Here is a 24,295-nt window from a genome sequence, read left to right on the forward strand (position 1 = left end):
ATATTAAATATGTTACAAACTTGACTCTCGGGTCACGGGGAGAATATTATTATTATTATTATTATTATTATTATTATTATTATTATTATTATTATTATTATTATTATTATTATTTATCCATGTTTTTCTTCTGACCCCTTTTCTGCATGTTCTGTTCGCTCGTGTTTCTGCTTATTTCTAATGCTCTACACTTTAAGATTCACTAATGCTTATAAGGTCTCTTAGTTTTTAATAAAACTTGCTAGTTTGTTTATTGTAATTTTTTTTAAATATTCCCTTTTGCCATTTACCTTTTTTTAAGTTATTCGTCTGCGCCACACATACAAATGCATCTTATTCATGTTCTGTTATATCACGTGGGTGTTGTTTAATGGTTTTCAGCTTGAAAGCATTTTTCCTCTTTTTGTATATTTTAGTGGTTTGAGATACGTGAGAGAAGGAAATAAAATATATTTAGGCTTCTTTATGCTAATTTTAAATTAAATTTGTATTGTTCTTCTTGTTTTGATTATGAATTTGATCCTCTTATTTTAGTTTATGCTAGCTGAAATACCCATTCTTTGCATGGAGACGGTATTTGGAAGTCAACGCAAATGCATTGGAGTATCACCATTCATCTAAGCGACCGCGAAAACTATAGATTTGATACTAATATCGGTCATTTTGGATTATTTTTACATTCTGGTAACCCTCCTCCAGCAGGTGACCAGCAGCCCGCATACAATGGTACCTGAATTTGAAAGTCATTCCTGATGGAAGTGTAACCTTTGATCTCAGCGACCGCGAAAACTATGAATTTGACATTACACTGTAAAAAAATGAGGTGTTGAAACAACAGAAAATGACTACCACTTTAGCGTGTTACTTGTGTGTTAATTCAGCAGCAAGCACATCGCCTTCCGGGCATATCAGAAATAACTCCTTACTACCCGGGAGAATTTTCATTAGTATTTATCGTTTATAATATAAGCAAGGCTTTGCGAAGTATATTTGGCACTTATGCCAAGTAACGAATAATGCTCCATGTTTTCTGTAATCGGTCACAATAATATTTTTGTAAACCTGTGAATCGTCTGACAGGAGAACATAGGCAATAGTTCCTTCGTCTTCTGCTCATACGTGCTTAAGACACAAGAATAACAGATAAAGAAAACAGATGGAAGCAGTGCTCTCTGTGTAACTGTTGTCAGATGATTCAAAGGTATACAACAGTATTATTGTGACTGATTACAGAAAACATATTTAAATAGTATGTGTTTACTTACTTGCCACAAATGTGAAATATATTTCGCAAAGCTTTGCTCGTACCAGCCAGTAAAAAACAATACAAATACTAACAGCCAGTAATGTGTTATTTTTTATATGCTCTAAGGCGACGTGTTTGGTGTTGATTACTTCTGTGTATTGCAAAATTCTTGAAAGAATCCTTGTTCGACGCCTTCATTCTTATCTAACAGAACGTAATATAATCCCTCTGCATCAGGCTGGTTTCCGCCCCGGTTTTAGTATCAATGATCAGTTGCTTCGTCTGTCTAATATTATCACCAATCAGTTTAATACACAATTTCCATCTTGTCTAGTGCTCTTCGACCTGGAAAAGGAATTCGATAAGGTATGGCATGCAGCTCTCATATATAAACTTATCCGTCTGACACTTCCCATATCATATATCAGGTTTATCTATAATTTTCTTCACAATCGTATTGCTTATGTTGCTCTTAATGACACTCTCTCGCACCCGATATTTATTCTCTCCGGAGTACCACAAGGGTCTGCCTTATCACCTTTGCTGTATCTTCTATATGTAGCAGATATGCCACCATTGCCGCCAAACACACATATCTTTCAGTATGCAGACGACACTGCATTTCTTACATTAGGCCGGACTATTCATCGTATAAGAACTGAAATTAATGCAGCAATTCAAACTTTTCTCACCTGGTGTACGAAGTGGCGTCTGAAACTCAACCCAGATAAAACACAAGCAATAGTCTTTCTCCCGCCAAAACGCAGATCACGGGTACATCGCAATCCTTCACTTCTGAATATCCAAGTAGATAACATGCGGGTTCATCCAGCTAAACATGTAACGTATCTGGGAATTATTTTTGACCACCACCTCACTTGGCGCCCTCACCTTCAGAATGTAATACAGAAAGCATATAACAGGAATAATCTCCTCAAACGTCTCACGGGTACTACTTGGGGACCGCGAGCAAATACCGTTCTTAATACCTACAAAGTATTCTTACGACCAGTCCTGACCTACGGATTCACTGCATGGATAGCCGCACTCCAGCGTCATTATGAAAAATTGAAAATCCTAGAACGACAAGTCATACGAATAGCCTACAGAATAAAACTTCCTAGTCCTACTCAAGATCTTTACGACATTATGCCTTTTCCACATCTTCTGTTCCATCTTGAAGCTTTACGGACGAAGTATATTACTAACCGATTCGAGTCCCGGCATCCCTTACTCCTCACCACAATGCAAGCCGACATCCCGTTCAATCCACCTCGCAAATTACTGGATACACCTTTGTCGCTACTCTTTGCACTTTACCGCTATACCCTACCTCCTGATCATCCGGATTTAGACGCAGTTGCAGCTTTTTCATCATCCGTCGTTCCTCATTACATAGCCCCTTCATCCTCTGCAAAATAACAACCTCATATCTTTATCACGTCCAAAGTTGGACAGAACATAACATTCATCTGTTACACTATCACGTCTGTGTTGTGTTGAGACAGTGCACTTCATGTTCCTCTTTTTCATTTACTTCTTCTAATTTTCTTTTTTTACCATGATCAAATAAAATAGAACCTGAATAAAATGATGATTAACTCCCCGTGTGACCAAATTGCACTTAGACCATCTATTGTACTTGTATTATCAACACCAATACGTATTGTAACCTATGCCAAAGAGAGGGCGTAACCCTCTAATGGCTGGGAGTAGGAACTTATTTTATATGGATAAAACAATTTGCTGAATAAAGATTGCAATGTTACTCTATTCCCGTACCCGAACAAAAAAAAAAAAAAAAAAATGGTGTTGAATTGACACAAGTAACACGCTAAACTGGTAGTCATTTTGTCTTGTTTCAACACCTCATTTTTTGTTGTGTAATATAAGTCATTTTGAATTATTTTTACATGTTTCGTTATACCTTCCCCCCGTTGGTCACCGGCCCGCAGCCGAATAGGTAGAATTTGAAAGTTAATGTGATCGGAGGTTCACCATTGATCTCAGCTACCTTGAAAAACTATGAATTCGACACTAATATCGGCCATTTTCAACTACTTTTATATGTCATGGTAAACGCCCCTCTTGAGACCCCTAGTTCGAATAAAAAAAATCGCCCTGGTCTGGAGCCTGGACCAAGGTACTCCGTGACCAAAGTTTTTTAACTCTCAGTCCTCTCTCCTGGTCCCCAGGTCACACACAGTCAGACACATAGACAAACAAACAAACTCTTCATTTTATTTATATTAGAAGAGATATGTTTATAACATTAAGGATTCACTTCCGGTATAAAGCGTAGCGAAGGAAATCTTAGGACACGTCAGTTTGTAATAGACAACATACAAACTGTGCAGTTTTATGGTGGGTCTATCTTTTACATTTTTCCTTATTTCATCAATTCTACTTTATTCATTTATTTATTTGTATCATCTTTTGCGTCTACATTATAGCACAGACGTAATTGTGCCGCACTATAATAAGAAAAATCTCAACTTCTTGTTGCCCTTTACCACATATCAGCGCATGGACAAAGCAGCGCATGCAAACACCTTGTGAGCGAAAACAGCCTATCGGCGTATTTGTTTATTATTTGCATATTGTCACTACACAAAGTTTCGTTTCAATTCTTCATGTCTTTTAGGGACTTCTTATATATTATTATTATCAGTTTTGATATTTCATGATCAAAGGTTTGGAGGTCCGTGCCCCACTCAACCGTTTCTTCCAGACAAATACGAAACACGTATTCCCTCATCTTACGTCTATAATGTCTGGGCACAATTTCATTCACTTTGGTGCCCTTTATATTGCCTTTCGATCACCTACTTTCAGAATTTTGTGTGGGGGCTTTTGTTCTCTAAAGCCGCTTTTTCTCAGAAAATTAAAAAAAACGTATTCGTTTATTTATGTGTATTGTCCCTACACAGTTTCATCGCAATTTTTCATGTCCTTTACACACATCTGGCATACTGTTATTAGCACTTTTGATATTTCGTGATCAAAGGTTTGGAGGGGTCCGTGGCCAATCTAACCATTTTTTTTCAGGAAAATACGAAACCTATATTCCGTGATTTTACGTCTACAATATCTGTGCACAATTTCGTTCACTTCGGTCTACTTGTTTTTGCCTCTCGAACATCAAATTCCAAAATTTTGGGTAGGGGCTTATGCCCCATAAAACCGTTTTTCCGCAGAAAATTAAAGAACACGTATTCGTTTGTTTTATTTTTAGTATCTTTTGCCAAATTTTATCAAATTCGGAATGTTACAATTGGCAAGTGTTACTTCTTATTATAGACATGATTGGTAGGAATCAGCAGTAAGATGAAATCTATAGTAAAGTTTGAAATACTGCAAGTCAGCACGATTCAGCCAAGAGTCGGGTTCAGCGCAAGAGCTAGTGCGCTTTGCTAGATTAGTATCACAGCAATTGCCTTAATGTTTGCTTTGGGAAAGGATGTACATTGTGGGCCATGCATGCGTTTCTTTTGTCATAGGTGTCCAAACTAGCAAGGCCGACGCTCATGAGCTGTGTATTGGCGCTCAGCCATGTTCCGGCTGAATAATTGAGCACGAGCGTGAGTGAGACTGAGCCTCAATGAAATAAGTAAGCGCGAGTCCGACAGAGCGTGAGTCCAGTCGAGAGAAATGAATGCGAGACCTAGCGAGCGCGAGCACAATTGTGAAAAGTGACTGCGAGCCTCAATGAGCGCAAGCTAAGTTGAGAGAAGTGAGCGCGAGTCCGAGTTAACGCGACCCCACTTAGAATTAGTGAGAGCGAGCCCATTCGAGAGAATTGAGTGCGAGCTCGTGTGAGCGCGAGCCCAGTTGGGGAAGTGATCGCGAGCTCGAGCCATGTTCATGGAAATGGAGTGAGTGAGAGCTCAGTTGATAGAAGTGAACGTGAGCTCGAGTGAGCGAGAGGCCAGTTAAGAATATTGAGTGCAAGCTCGTGTGAGTTCAAACCCGAGTGAGTACTAGCCCAGTCGAGAGAGGTGAGCGCAATCCCCATTGAGATAAGTGATCGCGAGCCCGAGTGAGCTCCAGCCCAGTTGAAAGGAGTGAGCTAAAGCGCGATCGAGCTTAGTGTAAAATGTTCATCTATTATCCATGGCAAAATGTACATGGGCTGATTTCGCTCACGCAGTATTTGCATGTTCTGTTTTTGGCATTGCGCTGTTTTTGTCCTTATATCTATTTAACTATGAAGAGCGCCTGTCAATTATGCAACATGAAATACAGTAGAGACATTTGTGTTGTCAAACTTAAGGGACTTCTGGTGTAGTTGTTTCTGATTCATCTTTCCTAAGGATGTTTATAAAAATTGTAGGCAGTCTGTGGAAGTGATTCTCAACTTAATTCCTATCTTGACCCGCTGGAATGAGTACAAGCCCGAGTGACTATGCATCCAATCGAGAGAGGTGAGTGCGAGCCCAAGTGACTGCGAGCGGGAATGATTGCGAGAATAGTCGAGGGAAGTGATTGGAAGCGTGAGCCCAATTGAGGTAAGTGATCGCGCGCGAGCCCAATTGAAAGAAGTAGACTTGAGCGCGAGCTAGCCTAGTGCAAAATGTTCATCTATGGTTTTTGTTGTTGGGCTGTTTTCGCACACAAGGTATTTGCATGTGCGGTTTATGTCCATGCGCTGTTTTCGTCCATCGCTGTTATTGTTTGCGGGGTTTTGACGTAGAAGCGTCTGACCAACTATTATATTTATTACCTTATCCACCATTCAAGAGGAAAACTCACCAGGCTCACTCTGTGCTAAAACTGCAGCAAAATTTCGCTCCAAATTTTCGTTTTCTATAAATTGCATTACTTACGTGAAGATGTGCAAATGTTAAGCGCACATCTCTCTCCCTGGGACGTAGAAGCAATGGATTGAAAATCACAGCTATGTGGAGCAAAAAAATATGGTATGTACTTTCTTCTTCACGTTACCACTTATATTACCAGTTTGACCTTCGCTGCCACTTGATGTGAACCAAGAATTCTCATCCGAAACACTTTGTATGTAATCGAAATCGTCATCGGAAGATATATCAAAGTTCTTATCAGACTTTTCGTCATAAAATGTATTTTCAAATGTTCATGGTGATAGAGGTCAGTATCCACGAGCGACTAAGGGGTCAAAGGCCCTCTTGAATTTTCAAGGTAGGCTTGCAAATGAAATTTACGATATGGTGATGAACTATAATATGGTTTGATCGGCCCCCTAACTTCCACCGGGCCCTCCGTACATTTTTGGGCTGGCTACGTGTCTGTGGTGATACAAGATATTTACCGGGTTTGACTGTGTTTTTTCGTTTAAGCAAATTGCAGTTTTACGTATGACTCACTATTCCAACAACCGGAAAAAAGTTTCTTCGTGTCAACAATAAATTCTTGGTGAAACAGACTAATATTTGAATATTGTCTATATACCAGGCTAGAGTAACAGCATAAAAGAATAATTACAAGCCATGAGGTGATGAATAGAATAATAAATAAGCAAATCTGGACGGTGACAGAAAGCATACCCGACACTGCACTGGCAAATGAATTTAAGTTCTACGTCGCGTCGGGCACCCATGGCCGACACTGAAAAATATGTTTTTTTTTTTTTTTTGTAACGGTCACTCTACCTGAATAAATAAGATAAAAAACAAATGTTTTAGAAGGAAAGGGAACTTATGGTAATAATGGCCCCAATGGAAAGAATCCATAGGAAGGCTCGGCAGTCAACGTAAGGCCTCCCTAAAACTTAAAAGGTTTTTCAAGTAAAGAAAATCATGAGCTCCCTCTTGGCAATGTGAATAATGTACGCGTATTTACATGACACGAGATCGATTCCCGGTAAAGCTCACGTGGTTTATATCTCACGCCAAGCTATAGCCCAAGTCCTATATAGCCTCGTTGCTAAAAGGCATGCTGAACTCAAATCCAATTAACTAAAAAAGATCACGGTATAAAGCGGAGCCTAAAAAATCAGAAAACAATACGAGAATCACCTAGATCAGGGTTTCTCAACCTGGGAGTCACGAATGTAAGAGGAAGATATCACCGACCTGAAGCTCATTTTTTGAATGTAAAAGAAACATTTTGAAAGACAGACTTAATTTCGAACTTTATTAACCAACCCTCATATATAAAAGGAACAATCCTGATGCTTTCTTCGTCGGTTTGGTATTTCGTACATTTGTGTTGGTAGGCCTCACTTCGGTTTTTACGACCATATATGGTCGAGGAACAAGGATTGTTCACGTGATGGTAACGTGCTTAGTGAATGTTCCTTTGAGTCTGATTTTCGGGACAATCACCTCCCACCTACGCACTTTTATAACCAAAAGCTTATTGGACAATAATTCTGGTCCCGACCCTAGGAGTGAAAATCAGGATTTTCCCGGTTGGCCATATACAAGCCTTGGTTTGCTAACTAGAACGCTCAGTGTGTGCTTCGTACGCGTGCCTGTTTGGCATTCTCGAAGAACACCCACTAAGGCGAGTGGGGTGCATTACTTTTCAAGAGTAACATAAGGAAACGCTCCCCTTGGAAGGGTTGAGCTAAAGTGAAAATCCAATTTTGTGATTTTATCTCAAGTGAAGTGAGATATACATACATATAATACGTGCTAACACTTCCAAGTTTGTCTGTGATATTAGTTTTATTGTAATGGACTTTTGAGTTCGAACCATCAAATAACAGGAACTAATAGCATCATTTAAGACGATCACTCACTCCTACTAGCGGAAAACTGAATTGGGATCCCGAAATTAACCTACGAAGCTCCAAGCTTATCCTGGCCTCAGCCCAAAAAACCTTATGTGAATTTGTCGTCTAGTGGACTCTACCTCAGGACCCGAGTGATACCAGCTGACCGGTCGAAGATTAACTGTGAGTAATTGAAACGTTAATTCGTTAATACATTTAATAGCCACCTCCTCGTTGAACGTACTCAAATAGAATTTAAAAGAGAAAGGTTGAAATAATCAAAGAACGCCAATAATAGTTACTCATTTGCTTGTAATTTTCTATGTCGTTTAATTGTGTAAAGAAAAAGAACATGATTACAGCCTCATTCCTTAACCATGACAGAACCTAATTTAATCTACGAATATAATTGTGTCCGAATATATTACTGTTTTACTTGTTAAAATCCGACAGTATGTAGAATAGGTATTGTAGTGTTTACGTATTCAATCCAAAATTTGAGTCACGTAGTCACACGTAGCAGAAGATCTCGGAGTAAAATTACTCGTAAATTGTTTTAACTTGTGAAAAAAGGAAAGAGAAAGTAAACAACAAGCAGGCTTTAAATAATATAAAGTAAGTTTAATTATCATAGAAACATTACTAGTATATTCTTTTCGTAAGAAGTTAAAATATAATATTTTATTTTTGTACGCGAAAATTTTCTCCCGTTAATTCCCGACATTACGCACAGACGAACAAACACCAAACGGCTGATCGTAGTTGAACACACACATTTACACTATGCACCTTTTATGTTGTTGTGAATGAGGAAAAATGTTCTGTGTAAGCTATTAGCTCATATTTGTGTTAATTTTATATTGAAACACTTCCCAAGGTGAAACTTCGAAAAACAAGGTTTTGTGCAATTGGAATAGTAATATATTAGTTTCAGAAAGTTGATTGTTTACATTTAGTGCCGAAGTTGTGTTCGTATTTTGCATTTTTATATTGTGAATAAGTTGTTTGTAATTTAAGTAAATATGGAGAGTAACATTACATTAGAACAATTTCAAGCGATGCTAACAGAACAATTAGAGAAACAGTCCGCTAAATTAGAACAGAAAATTGAAAGGAATAGCTAACGAGTAGATGAATTAATAGGCGAATGCAAACAGACAATAACACAATTAGCGAAAGAATGTGCGCAGAATAGAGTTGAATTAGAAAATCGATTCGACAGCAGATTTGACGATTTGAGTAGTGATATAATATCGACTAATAACACGATCACTGAAATACGTTTAGAGTTGGCTAATCTAACCAAACGTGTTGAGTCAGGTAGCGAAGAATATAAGAAAAGTGTTGAGCAATTACAGGCAGCCATACAAGCGGTACAGGTTGAGTGTAGGCAGACCACCGAGGTCCAACAACGTGACATTGATGGTTTGCAAGAGGAAGTGCAAAGGGTAAAAGGCCAAGTAGAGGAAATAGAAAAAACACAAAGTGCTTACAGATAGGAAATGCGAGATTGTTAGTTTTCGTATGAATAAGCAGGGAAGCGTCGTACATGAATTAAACGGATATGGAAAGGAACTCGCGGAAAAGACAGGTGAGATAGGTGAAGAAGTGCAAGTGCACCGGCAAATTTTAAAACTGAACAGTGAGCGATCAGATGGAATCGAACAAACTCTAGAAAGTTTCAGAGAACATCATAAAGCTACTCTTAAAATGATAATCGAGCATTTTGAAAAGCAGCCCGCTATCATTGTAAAATCCGAACACGATCCAGACTTCACTCAGGAAATGCATAGGTTAGAAAGAGTAAATCGTGAACTGTTAGTACGTCAGGAACATATCGAAGATAAATTGCGACAATTGCATATCGATACAAGTACGTCACCACGTAAGGAGAATCAGTCCGATCATGATAAAACGACTCAGATTATCAAAATGAAGGATTCGAATCTGACGGATCCGACAGTAATGTAAAACGAGTCTATCCGCGTAGAGTTTCTAAGCCTAAGCGTGTCATTTAAGTTAGAAACTTGCAGTATTTACCAAAATATACAGGGCTCCCGGATAGTACAACTGCGCGTTCGTACATTCAGGATTTGAAAGAAAAAGCTAGATTCGTAGGTATATATGAAGATGATTTGGTTCATCTTATCCCCTGTCTTGTCGAACAGGTGGCTAAAGAGTGGGTTGTCAATTATCCTCGAGAATTTGAAACTTTCAGTCAGTTTGAAAAAGCATTAATAGACACGTTTGATTCAGACACCATTGTCTCTAGTCAGATTGCTTCTTGTAAGAGTAGGCGGTTCGATCCAAAGGCTCATGACAATGTTCGAAGTTTCGCCACGAAACAGTATCAGTTATTAAGGGATTTAAATCCGGAAAGCTCACGCGCAAAGATTATTGAAAGTATCATTGATACTTTGCCGTGAAGGTATCGTGAAGAATTAACATTACATCCGTGCACTTCTTTTCAGCAGTTTTTGGCTAGTATTGCTAGGATTGAATCGTTGCGTGTAGCAAAAAACAATGCAAAAAGAGGCTATAATGCATACAATAACAATAATAATTATAAAGATATTCGTTCAAATACGTGTACATCAAGCCAAAACAACAAACAAGTCATCTAATGGCCAACGACGGAATAATAGGGGAAACAATAATAGTGGTACTCGGCAAAACCAAGGTGACACAGGAAATAATGAAAGTGAAAATAAACGAACGAATAATGAACAGAATCGAACAGAAGAACTTCGTAGTGATAGGGACAATAATTGGCGTGGTAATAAAATCGTAGGCCAGGACAACGTCGAGGGAATAATAGAGGACGGGGAAATAATCGACAGAATTGGAGAAATCAAAACAATAATGCATCAAATCAGAATCGAACCCAAGACCAGTCACGCGAAGATTCGGAAAACTAAATGAAGACGGGTTTTGAGGGGGGACATACGTCGAGACAGAAAATGACCAAATTCCCAATAATGTGTTCCGTGTTCGAAATTTTACTTTTGAATCTGACTCAGATTTAGATCAGGATGCAAGAAGTGATACTGAAGGAGATAAATTTGAAGAAACAATAGTTAGAGCGTTGAGACAGAAAATGACCAAATCCCCAATAATGTGTTCCGTGTTCGAAATTTTACTTTTGAATCTGACTCAGATTTAGATCAGGATGCAAGAAGTGATACTGAAGGAGATAAATTTGAAGAAACAATAGTTAAAGCGTATGGCAGGCAATATTCTGCTTATATTAACACCACGCGTTAATGGTATCGAAGTGAAAACATTGTGTGACACGGGGGAAGAGACCTCCTTGGCCTCCTATGATCTGTGGAAAGCAATTACGTAACAGATCCCATTTCCTAAATTAGAACCAGTTGATGATGTCCTTATTGTGGATTATAGTTGAAAATTCAAGAGAAAGTGTAGAGGCAGGACAGTCATACCAGTTGAAATAGATTCTCTTGCATTTACGTTAGAAGTTTTTGTTGTATTTAATCTTAATGAGAAATTTATAATGGGTCTGAACGCGTTGGAATAATTACAAAGTATTATTAGTCTTAGTCAGGGCAACATTTCATTAGAGTATGATAATATTAGAGTGGTAGTCTCCCTCCTCCCCATTGAGCCAAAAGATTGTAATGACAGTGCAGAGTCCGTGGACGAATAAGCTGATGAAGAAAACAATAATGGAAAGCAACTGCAGGCTGGAAATGTTAGCTGTAATCGAGAAGCTGTAATCGTTCTCAAACAGGTGGCCTCAATAGAACAATTAAGAGCTGCCGTCGATCGCGCCAGTACATTAGATCCTAATCAAAAAGAACAATTATTGAATTTATTGTTTCGGTATAGAGAAATTTTTACAAACTATCCTGGCAAGTGTAAAGGTTTTCAGTATGAAATGGAAATTGACACCAATGAACCTTTAGTTCGTAAGCAATACCCAATCGCATACAAACTTTACCGTTTGTGCGAGGTGAGATCAAAAAGCTGTTACAGTTGGGAATCATTACTAACAGCCAGTCTATCCATAGTAATCCTATTTTAGTTGTTCCAAAAAAGAATAATAAACAGAGATTACGCATTGATTTGAGAGCTGTTAATGCACATTCAGTTTTGAGGCAGATTACACCAGAACGAATAGAGGACTTGTTAGCTAAATTACAAGGAAAACCATTTACTAGTGTTTTGGATTTGAACTCTTCGTACCATCATTGTGGGTTACATCCTAAATCTCATCCATATACAGCGTTTAATTTTGAGGGACAGTGTTATCAATATCAAAGAGTACCTTTTGGGTATCGGAATGGAGGACAAGCTTTGAACGCTATGATGTCCCATGTGTTAGGCAGTGAGTTACATAACTAAATTGTGAGATACGTGGACAATAATTTAGTCTTCAAGGAATACACTATACCATTGAACATTGATAAATGAATGTTTTGCGCACCGGAAGTGCCATTTTTAGGGTACATTGTTAGTGCAAAGGGGTTAAGAAGGATGAAAAAACTATTAAAGCAATCAGGGAATTACCAATACCCACTAATATCAAAAGTTTGCAATCTGCGTTAGGATTATTTAATTGGTGTCAAATACCAGATTATGTCCAAGTGGATGCTTCAACCGTCGGTTTGGGCTGTAAATTATGGCAAGAACAGGGTGATGAACCACGGATTATCCAGTGCATTAGTCGTACTTTGACCCCATGCGAGCGTCGGTATTCAATCTCGGAGCTGGAATGTCTTAGGGTCATATATGCTTTGAGAAAATGGAGACCCATGTTGTTAGGAAGACGAATCATAATTGTCACCGATCACCATGCTCTTCTCTTCCTTAAACGTGTAAAATCTTGGAACAATAGGCTGTCGCGTTGGAGTGCAGAAATCAGTGAATTTCAACATGACATAGAATTTATGAAAAGCAAAAGCAATACATTTTGTGATGCACTTAGTAGATTATTCCCATCGCATGATCACAGATTGCTTAAAGAACACTCGTTCCAAGTATTGCAGGATGAAGTTCTCAGTATTTCTCCTGAGCGATTAGCAGATCTTCAAAGATAATATTCAGACTATAAAAACGTCATCCGCGTTTAAGAAGGAACAGTGTATGAAATGGAGTATCGAAATGGTAGATCTTGGAAACAACATTATAAACTAGAAAACGATATCTTGCTCGTTCGAGATTTTCATCATCCTAATAAGTGGAAAATTTGTATACCACCAGTTTCGGCGCACAACATACTCACCGCGTACCATATAGATGTACGATACCCAGGTACAGATCGTACGATAGCGTTGATTTCGAAGGAATTTCATTGCAAAGGATTGAGAACTCAGTTAAGAATTTCGTTCGAGATTGCGTTACATGCGCTCGAATGGAACCAGAGCAACACCCACCGGCTAAGTTGCTAAGTACAATTCCATCATGGAGACCACGAGTTGTATCTCCATTGATATGTTGGCGTATCCGATTGGGAAGTCACAGAGGCGTTTTGTTCTTGTCATCATAGATTTGCATACACAATATTGTACTGCATTTGCGTTGAGGAGTTCAACGGCCCAGGCGATTGTTAGATGTTTCGAAGAATATTACTTTCCTATGCTTGGGCTGCCTAATCCAGACAATGCGCCAGTCTTTCATTCTAAATGTTTCGTTCAAGCCATGAAAAAAATATAATATTGTAGTCAAGTACTGTACTGTTTACCATGCTCAGAGTTCTCTAGTGGAAAGAGTAAATAAAGAGTTAGTGCAAACATTAAGAACCTTATGCTGACAATCGCACACGGAATGAGCTGAAAATTTGACACAGGCTGTACCCTTATATAACTACTCTATTTCACAAAATTTAGGAGTTTCATAAGACAGTTTACATTTAAACATCGACTCTTCACGCCCAATATTTCTGTATTTTGGTATTAATATTCAGGAAGACATGTCCGATGAGGATGGGATAAATTGGAGTAATAAATTAATTTTGGCCAATGTGAAAAGAACTGAAAAAATTAAAAGGAGAAACAAAAGGTGGAATGAAACTCAAAAACACAGACAATTAGTGCGCGCCGGAGATTTTGTATTTGTGCGGCAGCACAATTTGAGCAGTCTTATAAAGAAACAAATCGCAAAGTTTTTTGAACTTTACCGCGGGCCATACATATGTACTAGTGTGTCTAGCAATGACAGAGCAGTCGAGTTGTAAGACCCTTTGAATGGTGAAAGTATGGGATATCAATCTATGGATAGAGTCAAAATATGGACACCCACACCACAAACGTATAGTACTTGGTTATTGTTGGCCAAGAAACATTTACCTGAGGATGAAATTAGTAAATTGAAGAATCTTCCCCATCGACTTGAGGCAATCGATGATCCGTTACCTCTGCTACAACCTGAGTGTGAAATCCATAACCATCAAAACCCAATGAGTGAAGAAGGTAATGAGACACAAATTAAACAACGTTCTGTGTGATTGGAAAATATGCATAAGTTAAATTATTTTTTTGTACAAAACACGCGACTTCTACTTTACTGATTATTGTATGCACTCACCAGTGTGGACTAGTGAATGTTTTAAGGTCATTATGCCTAATTATTGCAAGGGACTCCAGCTATGGCATTGAAAAAAGTCTTAAGAGAGAAGTTAAGATAAATAATAAAATGAAATCAATTTTTTGTTGCTAAGCCAATGAATGAAATAAATAAAGATTATTGTTCATTTATTCAATTATTTCCCTCGAATTTCGAAAGTTAGGAATTTGGTTTTCAGCTTCGAGTGTGTGCCTACCGCCACCGAGGCGCTCGTACAAAGGAACCATCAATATTCAGTTACAATCAGGTACGTTTATTTAAATATGATGTTTTATGATTTGTTTACAGCTTTTGGAGATGAAAGATGAATGGGAAAAGCAGAGGAAGGACAGCATTGGAAATTATGAATAGGTAATTAACTTAGACCGCGAATTCGGACTTTTAAGATTCGGAAAATTTTAATAATGCCCCACCACTTTTGAAAAGTATGGTTATCCCCTTTTGGATACAGAACTTCTGTGTCGAATTCTTGTTAGGATGTTCATGTTTTGTATATTTTATTTCTTTTCAGGTGCTTCCAGTTTTGGAATCAGACTTCATCAATAAAATCCTATTATCCAATTTTCTTCTGAGATTTTATTCATTCACCTGTATGTTTATATAAAAATTTAGCTGTACCCATATTATCATGCTTTTAGAGAAACATCAGCCAATTAGAGATATTTGAAAATCTAATTAGAGAAATACTAATGAATATTATAATTAATTATGAAATTTGTATTTTTGTAATTAAAAAAGTGTGTTTCTCAGTCAAAGAATTTTTTTATCTGAAGTTGTCACTAAATGATTATAACAGCATATTAAGTTTGCAATGCAAAATTAATTTGGCGTTATAATGTTGTAAATTAAAACATAATTTAGTATAATCTTGAAACTAATTGATAATAATATTGAATTAAAAAAAAAATCTGTTTACGAATTTGTTCGCATATGGTGTTCGTTATGCAAGGTCAATAAATGTTTGTAACGATGTTAACGAGATTTCAAATTTAGTTGAGTTTAGAAACAACTCTATTACGAGTTAAGAAGGGTTCATACAAGCTAAAATGTAATTCATCCCTCAGGGGCGTCACTGTTTTGTTTCCAATATTAAAGTGACGAAATCTTGGTGGCATCCGATTGGGCCTCAGCCAGTGTGTGAATTTGGCAATTAATCACACATTCCAAAATTTCATTTCGGTTTTGACGCTTGATTTATTTCTTCGAAAACATAATGTTTAACTGACGCTTAAAAGTTTATATTTTTATCAGATATTTATCCTAAACTGACTTAAAAGAGAAAATGAAATTACATTTGTTTTGAATTTCAGTAAATAATATTTTCTCTTCTTTTCCTTTATCTGCACAGTGTTGATAAGTTAAAATAATAAAAGATGCATTAACATATATTTATTATCCTTTTGTGACTAGAGAACGTCAAATGTTGTCGTTATTTAATTTGTAAGTTTTGCTATAGTATCTTGTCAGCACAGTGCATCCAACCATAGCCAATACGAGTTGGTATCGACAAATATAGAGTGTTTATTTTGATTAGGTAGTATTATCTATAAAAAACTTAAGTAATAGGATGAAAAGTAAATAAAATATCAACGAGTTATAAACATTATGGAAATTTGATAATTTATCATCAGTTTTGGATTTGTTAGCATTGTTGATGTGATCCTGGAAAAATTTAATGAACATTGTTTTAAATTTTGAAATGAGCATATTTTCGAAATCGTGGAAATGTGAAAAATAATTGCTAAAGATGACATTAATCAAACAATGAATACGACATTCCGATTATAAATGATGTTGTCAAATATAATGATTTATTCTCAAAGGTGACTTACTCCTTGATGTGACTGTATTCCCCGACAATGATAAGTGCATTTGCCAGTAGGACGCACATTTCTGTACTGGCCAGTGCTCTTTCAAGAAAGTTATGTGTTTGTAAACCTACTTACTTTGTAGGTATGAGCACGCCTAAAATAATCTTACTAGATGAAATTCAAATACGGGGCTGTAGTATCGAATTTCTCCTCCCCCAGGGCTTTCTTATTGTCCTCTTTATATGTTTATTTTTAAAACACCTTCACTAGGTCTAGATGTTGACAGCCCAATGGGGTTGGACAGATTTACCCGATTGTGACATAGCTGGAACGCATATCGCGTTCAGCTGGGAGGGATAAGGTCCTAGTATAGAAGCGATTTATTCAAATCGTCAGGGAGGTTAGCGACCCTGCATACTTCAGAAGTAGGACATTGTAAGTCTGCGCCCATTGGTCTTCGGGACCAATTCATTAACCTATATTTTTTATTAATGACTTGCAACCTGTGTTGTCAACCAATGACACGCAGGACGGCGCTTCGTAAGGCTCAACCGCCATTTAACTTGTTCGTATGTAGTAAAATGTTTGAAAGATTGTAAATTATGTTATATAATGCAAATATATAGATAGCTATTTTAATCATTTATGTGTAGTGATATAATATGTAGGAATGTTAAAATAGTATATATGCAGATTTTACTCAATTTTGAATTTTACTAATTCCATGAAGATATTTTGAATATTTAGTGAAGAAAATATAATTAAATTTGAATTTTGTTTATATATTGTATTACGTTTACATATTATGTTCGTATATTTTAATTATCTTTTTGAAAGATATATATTTAAAATGAAGGAGTAGTCTCAATGTGGAAACCATATTTAAAAAAAAACGTTCCGTTTTCATGATGTTTTACAAGTTTATCTATTGCTAAACGACTCACGCAAGGGAGAGAATACCTAAGTTTTGGTTGCGTTTTGTGTCAAACGATTCATACAGGGGGAAAATTAGTTTAGTTCACTTTATCAGAGTTTTTATTCACTTCGATATGGGAAAAGTATTAGTTGAAACTTTCGCTACATAACTCATTTAAATAGAATGGTCGTAGTTAACGAATTACTTTGTTGTTTATCCGATTGTTTTCATGTTCGTAAGTTTAAAAGGAGAGAAAATATTGTCTTAAATTAACACTTGTCAATAAACTCACACAATAATAATGATAAATAGTGAAATTTAAATTGGATTTCAGAATTAGAGAAAAAGAGAAAAAGTGAAAGAAATTGATTCGTTGTACAATCTAGTAACCGACAAGTCCCATTGCTTATGGAATGTTAAGTAAGTCAGGCATGAATTTATCAGGCACGTAGGTTTTGATAATGGTTGTTAAGCGAACAGAATGATTGCGTGTGAAGTATCTTTGGGCTGTATACGTCTCAGTGCAACTGAATGTCAGTTGAGCATTGTAAATGATTTAGGGCTGTTTCTAAGATGCCAAAAGGCTGTTGTACAGCTGCATCCTAACGTAAATTCGTTGTTGTCATGCATGCGTATTTTAACGTGAAACCAGAGGCCATTAGAGGGCGGTTCACGTTCCGACATAGTTACTCCTCGTTACTTCAGGAATGCCTAGCTTGTGAATGCTAGATGAGTAGGAAGTATTTATTGCAAATGTTTAATGTTTTTACAGGTGGATTGTATATCCCTCTTGTTATGTGATATGTCTTCGCGATTAATGCCCATAAATCTGTTAGAGAGTTGTACTTTGCCATTGCCAATAAGGAGTTTTGCTGAAAATAAAGTTAAGTAATGATTGTATCAGCCAATGATCGTGTGTTCGCTAATATTGCTAAAAATCCGTGTATTAGTGTTGATGCCTACATACATGCTATGGTTGATGCTTTGATAAAAAGTAAGTTTGGTTTTGATATCTTGGATTAAATAACAGTCAGATAAGAGAAAATGTTTTGAGTTGACATGTGATTCTAAATTTATTTGAAATTATTCAATGAATATTTTGTCTTGTTGTTCGAGCAATATGATTATTGAGACTTAAGATTTTAGGTAATTTTTATTCTTTTAGTATTTTTGATATTTAGTAAGTTGAAAATATAGTATTTTAAGTAATTAGTATGAGATTAACGTTATAATTATTTTTACGAAATGCTTGTTTTGAAAATTATCGTGTTCTATTAATGTTTTTATGTGAATATGAATGAATATGAATATTATTAAATATGATTATCTTTTTTGATATTATATGCTTACATTTAACATATGTTTACATGAATATTACAAAAATTTTGAAAATAAATCTTTAAGTTTTACGTCCCACAGTTATGCCGGTTAGGCTAAAGGAGACGGTGATGATGAGAGATGAGTGAAATGGTGGAATGAAGAAAGTGGGAGGAAACGGGAGAACACCGAGAAAACCCACGAGCACGGTGTTTGTCCACCACAAAGTCCACACGGCGCGAGCTGGGATCGAACCAGGGACACCAAGCACCGGAGGTGAACGCTCTACCACTGAGACACCGCGCCCCCCTTATAAAAATTTTGAATAAGAAAGTTTAAGTATTGATTAAGTTTGTTGTAAGAAGGTGCATACATACACATTACACTACACCAAATACACATATTAGGAATTTCGACCCTACTTTGATATTATCTAGTAATTAAGTATTTTTGTGTTTATGTTTATTTGCATTTTAATTTGGTTTAATGTGTTTAAATATGCTATATGTTTAGTGAAAAGGGTTGAAAAGTGAATTGAAACACACATAATCATGGTGAGAAACCGATAATTGAAAAATAAATAAATAAAAGAAAGAAAAGGAACTATGAACTGAATATACAAATAGACAAAATAATAATGAACATTTTATTAATGGTGATATAAAGGTGGCTTTATAAATATTATAGCTGGCTTTAACAAGAGTGACTTATCGTCATACAGGTTAAACAACCTTATAGTTATCAAGTGTGATCCGTTATATACAGTGCAGTCCCAATATACCAAATTTTCATAGTGAATTCCCAGTGACTTAAACTCATATACAGGGTCTTCCACAATATAGTGAGTTTTCCAGTGACATTTCAATATGGACCATTAACCCTTTGAGAGCCAGGGTCCTCTTCACAAAATGAATCAATTTGTTCGGTCGTTGTTCGGATGCCATAGGATATCACCGACCTGAAGGTCATTTTTTGAATTTAAAAGAAACATTGGGAAAGACAGACTTAATTAAGAACTTTATTAACCAACCCCATATATAAAAGGAACAACCCTCATGCTTTCTTCATCGGTTTGGTATTTCGTACATTTGTGTTGGTAGGCCTCACTTCGATTTTTACGGCCATATATGGTCGAGGAACAAGGAGTGTTCACGTGATGATAACGTGCTTAGTGAATGTTCCTTTGAGTCTGATTTCCGGGACAATCACCTCCCACCTACGCACTTTTATAACCAAGAGCTTATTGGACAATAATTCTGGTCTCGACGCTAGGAGTGAAACTCGGGATTTTCCCGGTTGGCCATATACAAGCCTTGGTTTGCTAACTAGAACGCTCAGTGTGTGTTTTGTACGCGTGCCTGTTTGGCATTCTCGAAGAACACCCACCAAGGCGAGTGAGGTGCATTACTTTTCAAGAGTAACATAAGGAAACGCTCCCCTTGGAAGGGTTGAGCTAAAGTGAAAATCCAATTTTGTGATTTTATCTCAAGTGAAGTGATATATACATACATATAATACGTGCTAACACTTCCAAGTTTGTCTGTGATATCAGTTTTTTCTGTAATGGACTTTTGAGTTCGAACCATCAAATAACATTAACTAATAGCATCAGTTAAAACGATCACTCACTCCTACTAGCGGAAAACTGAATTGGGATCCCGAAATTAACCTACGAAGCTCCAAGCTTATCCTGGCCTCAGCTCAAAAAACCTTATGTGAATTTGTCGTCTAGTGGACTCTACCTCAGGACCCGAATGATACCAGCTGACCGGTCGAAGATTAGCTGTGAGTAATTGAAACGTTAATTCGTTAATACATTTAATAGCCACCTCTTCGTTGAACGTACTCAAATAGAATTTAAAAGGGAAAGGTTGAAACAATGAAAGAACGCCAATAATAGTTACTCATTTGCTTGTAGGGGGCCGCGGTGGCTCAGTGGTAGAGCGTTCACCTCTGGTGCTTGGGGTTCCGGGTTCGATCCCAGCCCTCGCCAAGTGAACTTTGTGGTGGACAAACACCGTGTGCGTGGGTTTTCTCGGGGTTCTCCCGTTTCCTCCCACTTTCTTCATTCCACCATTTCATTCATTTCTCATAATCACCGACTCCTTTAGCCTAACCGGCATAACAGTGGGACGTAAAACTCCAAGATTTCATTTCATTTTTTTCATTTGCTTGTAATTTTCTATGTCGTTTATTGTGTATTTTATATCCAGTAATATTATTTTTTTTACACACTTTAACCAGGTTTTGTGATTTATATTATAAAGTAATTCTCGTTCGTTAATACTTGTGCTAAAATTAACCATTTATACATATTTTGTTTTACGATACTTATGTTTTATGGATCTGTGTGCCCAGCTTCGGTTTCAATAAGATATAAGTGTGGACGTGATCGTGGCATGCCGTGGTAAAGCTGGGGTGAATGCAAATGAATGTTTAGGTTTATAGAATTTCAACAGCTGCAGAAAAAGAACACAATTACAAAGAGAAAACTATAATTAGAATCTAATACCAGAAAATATTTTAAATATTAAATTAATTTGAATTTTGTTCTGATAGTCATGTGTTTACTTTTATACATACTGTTAAGAACAACAAAAACTAGGTCTAACAAACATGTTCAACAAGTGCAGAGTTATTTAAAGATCAATTTAAATGAAAGACTTACGATATAAAACTAATGAGAACTGCATAAAGAAATTCCAGGAAAATACAAATCCAACAAATTCTGCATATTGAAATACAATTTAAATTGAAAGCTAGTGAGATACCTGAGCATGGTATGATTTCCTAGTGCGGCAATGTCTGGTTCAATCTTCGTGACAAATTATCCAGTCATTGTCAACTGATAAGCGATTTCTTGTCTTTGTTTTAATGCTTAGCAGGAAAAAAAATCACTCTATCACAAGCACGATGTAGCAATGGAATTATTACTTTTAAAGCATCAGATACCACACCAGGAAATTCTTCTCTCTTCAGCCAGAATTTGTCCAAGTCTTTGTTACAGAAAACCAGTTGGAAGAACTTGTCACTCGATGATTCTATTAGTTGGTCAAGAAGTTTGTGGGCTCAGATCAGCTACTTTGATATCCTTTTCAATGAAAGGGTTTAATATCCATATTGAACCAGCACTTTCATTGTAGGGAATATATTACTGTTACTGTATCCTTTATATACAAGAAATGGATTCTACTATTATAGAAATGGATGGATATCGTTAGATCTTCGCAATAAGAATATTAAAAAGGCCACACAAACTTATTACAAAGCAGAAATTATAAGTAGGTCGCTGGTAAGAGGATGTGATAAAATGAGGGTCGTGATAGGAATTAGGTTGAGAACCACTGACCAGATGATAACGGCTGGAAATTTTTATTGTTAGAGTAAACAAAGCGTGAATCTACGTAAGTAACTGTCGAAAGAATGAAATTGAATGAAATTTCTACATTTAACTCCCACACTCTTTAGGTTAGAGGAGGATGATTAATGAAAGTTAGTAGTTATAAAATCATAAGTAGAATGATAATGTGGATCAAAACGAAAGATATTTCGTGAAAACTCATACATACAATACTATCCATTACAAGCTCGCATAGCCTGTAATCGAACCAGGAAACACTTGCTCTACGAATGACAGCTTTACCACTAAGCCACTGCATGCCCTGTAACCGCCGATAAATTGGGGCATTTCCTACAAAAAAAGCTCATGAAAAAGACCAGTGTGACTCTGTGTTATTACAAAACAGGTATCTCAAGAGACTTTATTGTTGTTATTGGCTTTTGATGCAGAGGAAAGTTCAGGGTTCGTAATGTCTAATGAAATCAAGATCAATGATGCCCATTACGAAGAATGTATTATCTCTTATTAACATAGACAAAGTACTGGTAGGCTATTGTAAGCAGCGCCGTAACTTTGTTTTTTGGGGGGGAGGAGGCGGCAAGCATTAATACGTATATTTCGGACCCCTAGAAAAGTTGTTTTCCTAATTCTTGGGCTCCTCTTTCCATCTTTCCCTTACTCTTTATGTCCCCCCGGAGCCTGTGGGCCCTTCTGCAGGGCAAGGTCTTCGGGGCTGTTCCGCTCTATTGGCTGTCCGCACCTAATAGTAGACAGTTTTTACTAAAATGGGAACACGACTCTTTTTTGTTTCATTTACTTTTAGTGTGCTGTTCTGTTTATGTAATGTAGTGAACCTGTTTGATGCTTCAATTATAATTTCATGTTCATATCGTACATGGAGCAAAAAAACCTTGTCTTAAAGTGGGCCCCCCTCGAACAGCAGGGAGCTTCTCTGGGGGGCAGTTGCCCCCTGCCCTCCACAAGTTACGGCCCTGATTCTAAGAAAACAATACAAACAGTTTTAATTGTACCAGGAGGAGGCTTAAAGTTACATGGACTTAACATCGCTAGCCTTATAGCAACTCTTACACTCTTCACGTGACGTGCTATTTTCAACCACTGAACGTAAACTTTCTTTAAATACTACTATATGCAGTTGTCTTTCTAGAGTTAAACTTGGTTGCGTAGTAGCAGTGAAAATGTTTGTTTATCCTCTGTATAGGAAGATACAAAACTTTGTATATGGTATGTTTTAATACACAACATATGAACATACAATAAACTTGGAAATCATTACTCATGGAAGAGAGAATGATGTGAAAAATTACATGCATCATAACGAAAACTTTGTTTCATGGTTCGAAACAAATAAAAAAAAAACAGTTGAGAATGCTCCAAGAGCATTGCCAGAACGAACTTAAAAAGAATGGAGAGATAGAGCGGAAAGGATACCTGTTATTGTTCCTAGATGTAAAAGCAAATCATTTTACCCGCACCTTCTTCTCTTTCTCACAAAAATTAGCAAATATTATCTCTCTATGACTTACAATTCTCGAGATATGGCTACTTAAATATCTAGAAATTCTAACATTTTTAGCCAATATCCGGGAAACAGTGGTCTGTTGGCCAGTAGACAGTTAAGCAGTGGTCATTAGTTACTATTTGGTACCAAAATGTTCACTATCCTCTTAGGTATTGATCAACACCAACATGATCTCTGTGTGACTTACGGTTCCCGAGATTTGGCTTCTGAAATCTCCCGAAGTCGGAACTACCTTTTGGCCAATATCACAGAAACGGTAAGTCATAGAGAGATGATATTGATGTTAATCAATCCCTAATGGAATGTTAAATATTTTCGTACCGATATTAATTTATGGCCATTATCCAACTGCCTACTGGTTTGGCCAGTGACAGTTGGACAGTGGCCATCGGTTACTGTTTGGTACCAAAATATTTACCATCCTATTAGATATTGATCAACATCAACATCATCTCTCTACAACTTACGGTTCCCGAGCTATGGCTCGTTAAATATCTAGAAATTGGCCATGTTTTTGGCCAATATCACGGGAACGGTAAGTCATAGAGAGATGATATTGGTGTTAGTCAATACCTAAGAGGATGGTAAACATTTTGGTACGACATTAATTGGTAGCCACTGGCCAGTTGGACAGTGGCCACCGGCCACTGTTTGGTACCAAAATATCTACCATCCTTTTAGATATTGACCAACACCAATATGATCTTTCTATGACTTCCTTTTTCCCGAGATATGGCTCTTTAAATCTCTGGAAAACGGCCATTTTTTGGCCAATATCTCGGGGACGGTAAGAGTGGAGCGAAAAATTTAATCACTTTCTCAGATAATTTTTTCTGCTCCTTC

At 37.0% G+C, this 24,295-nt stretch overlaps 1 protein-coding gene across 2 annotated transcripts in view; it reads left to right on the forward strand.

Moving 5' to 3' along the window:
- LOC145693270 (alpha-tocopherol transfer protein-like) overlaps window positions 1-24,295 on the forward strand; it is a 151,683-nt gene that overhangs the window by 33,375 nt on the left and 94,013 nt on the right. The gene's annotated exons all lie outside the window — the stretch shown is intronic.

This window comes from Thermobia domestica, chromosome 8 (assembly GCF_964235325.1).
Source record: "Thermobia domestica chromosome 8, izTheDome1.hap1.1, whole genome shotgun sequence".
Lineage (NCBI taxonomy): Eukaryota > Metazoa > Arthropoda > Insecta > Zygentoma > Lepismatidae > Thermobia > Thermobia domestica.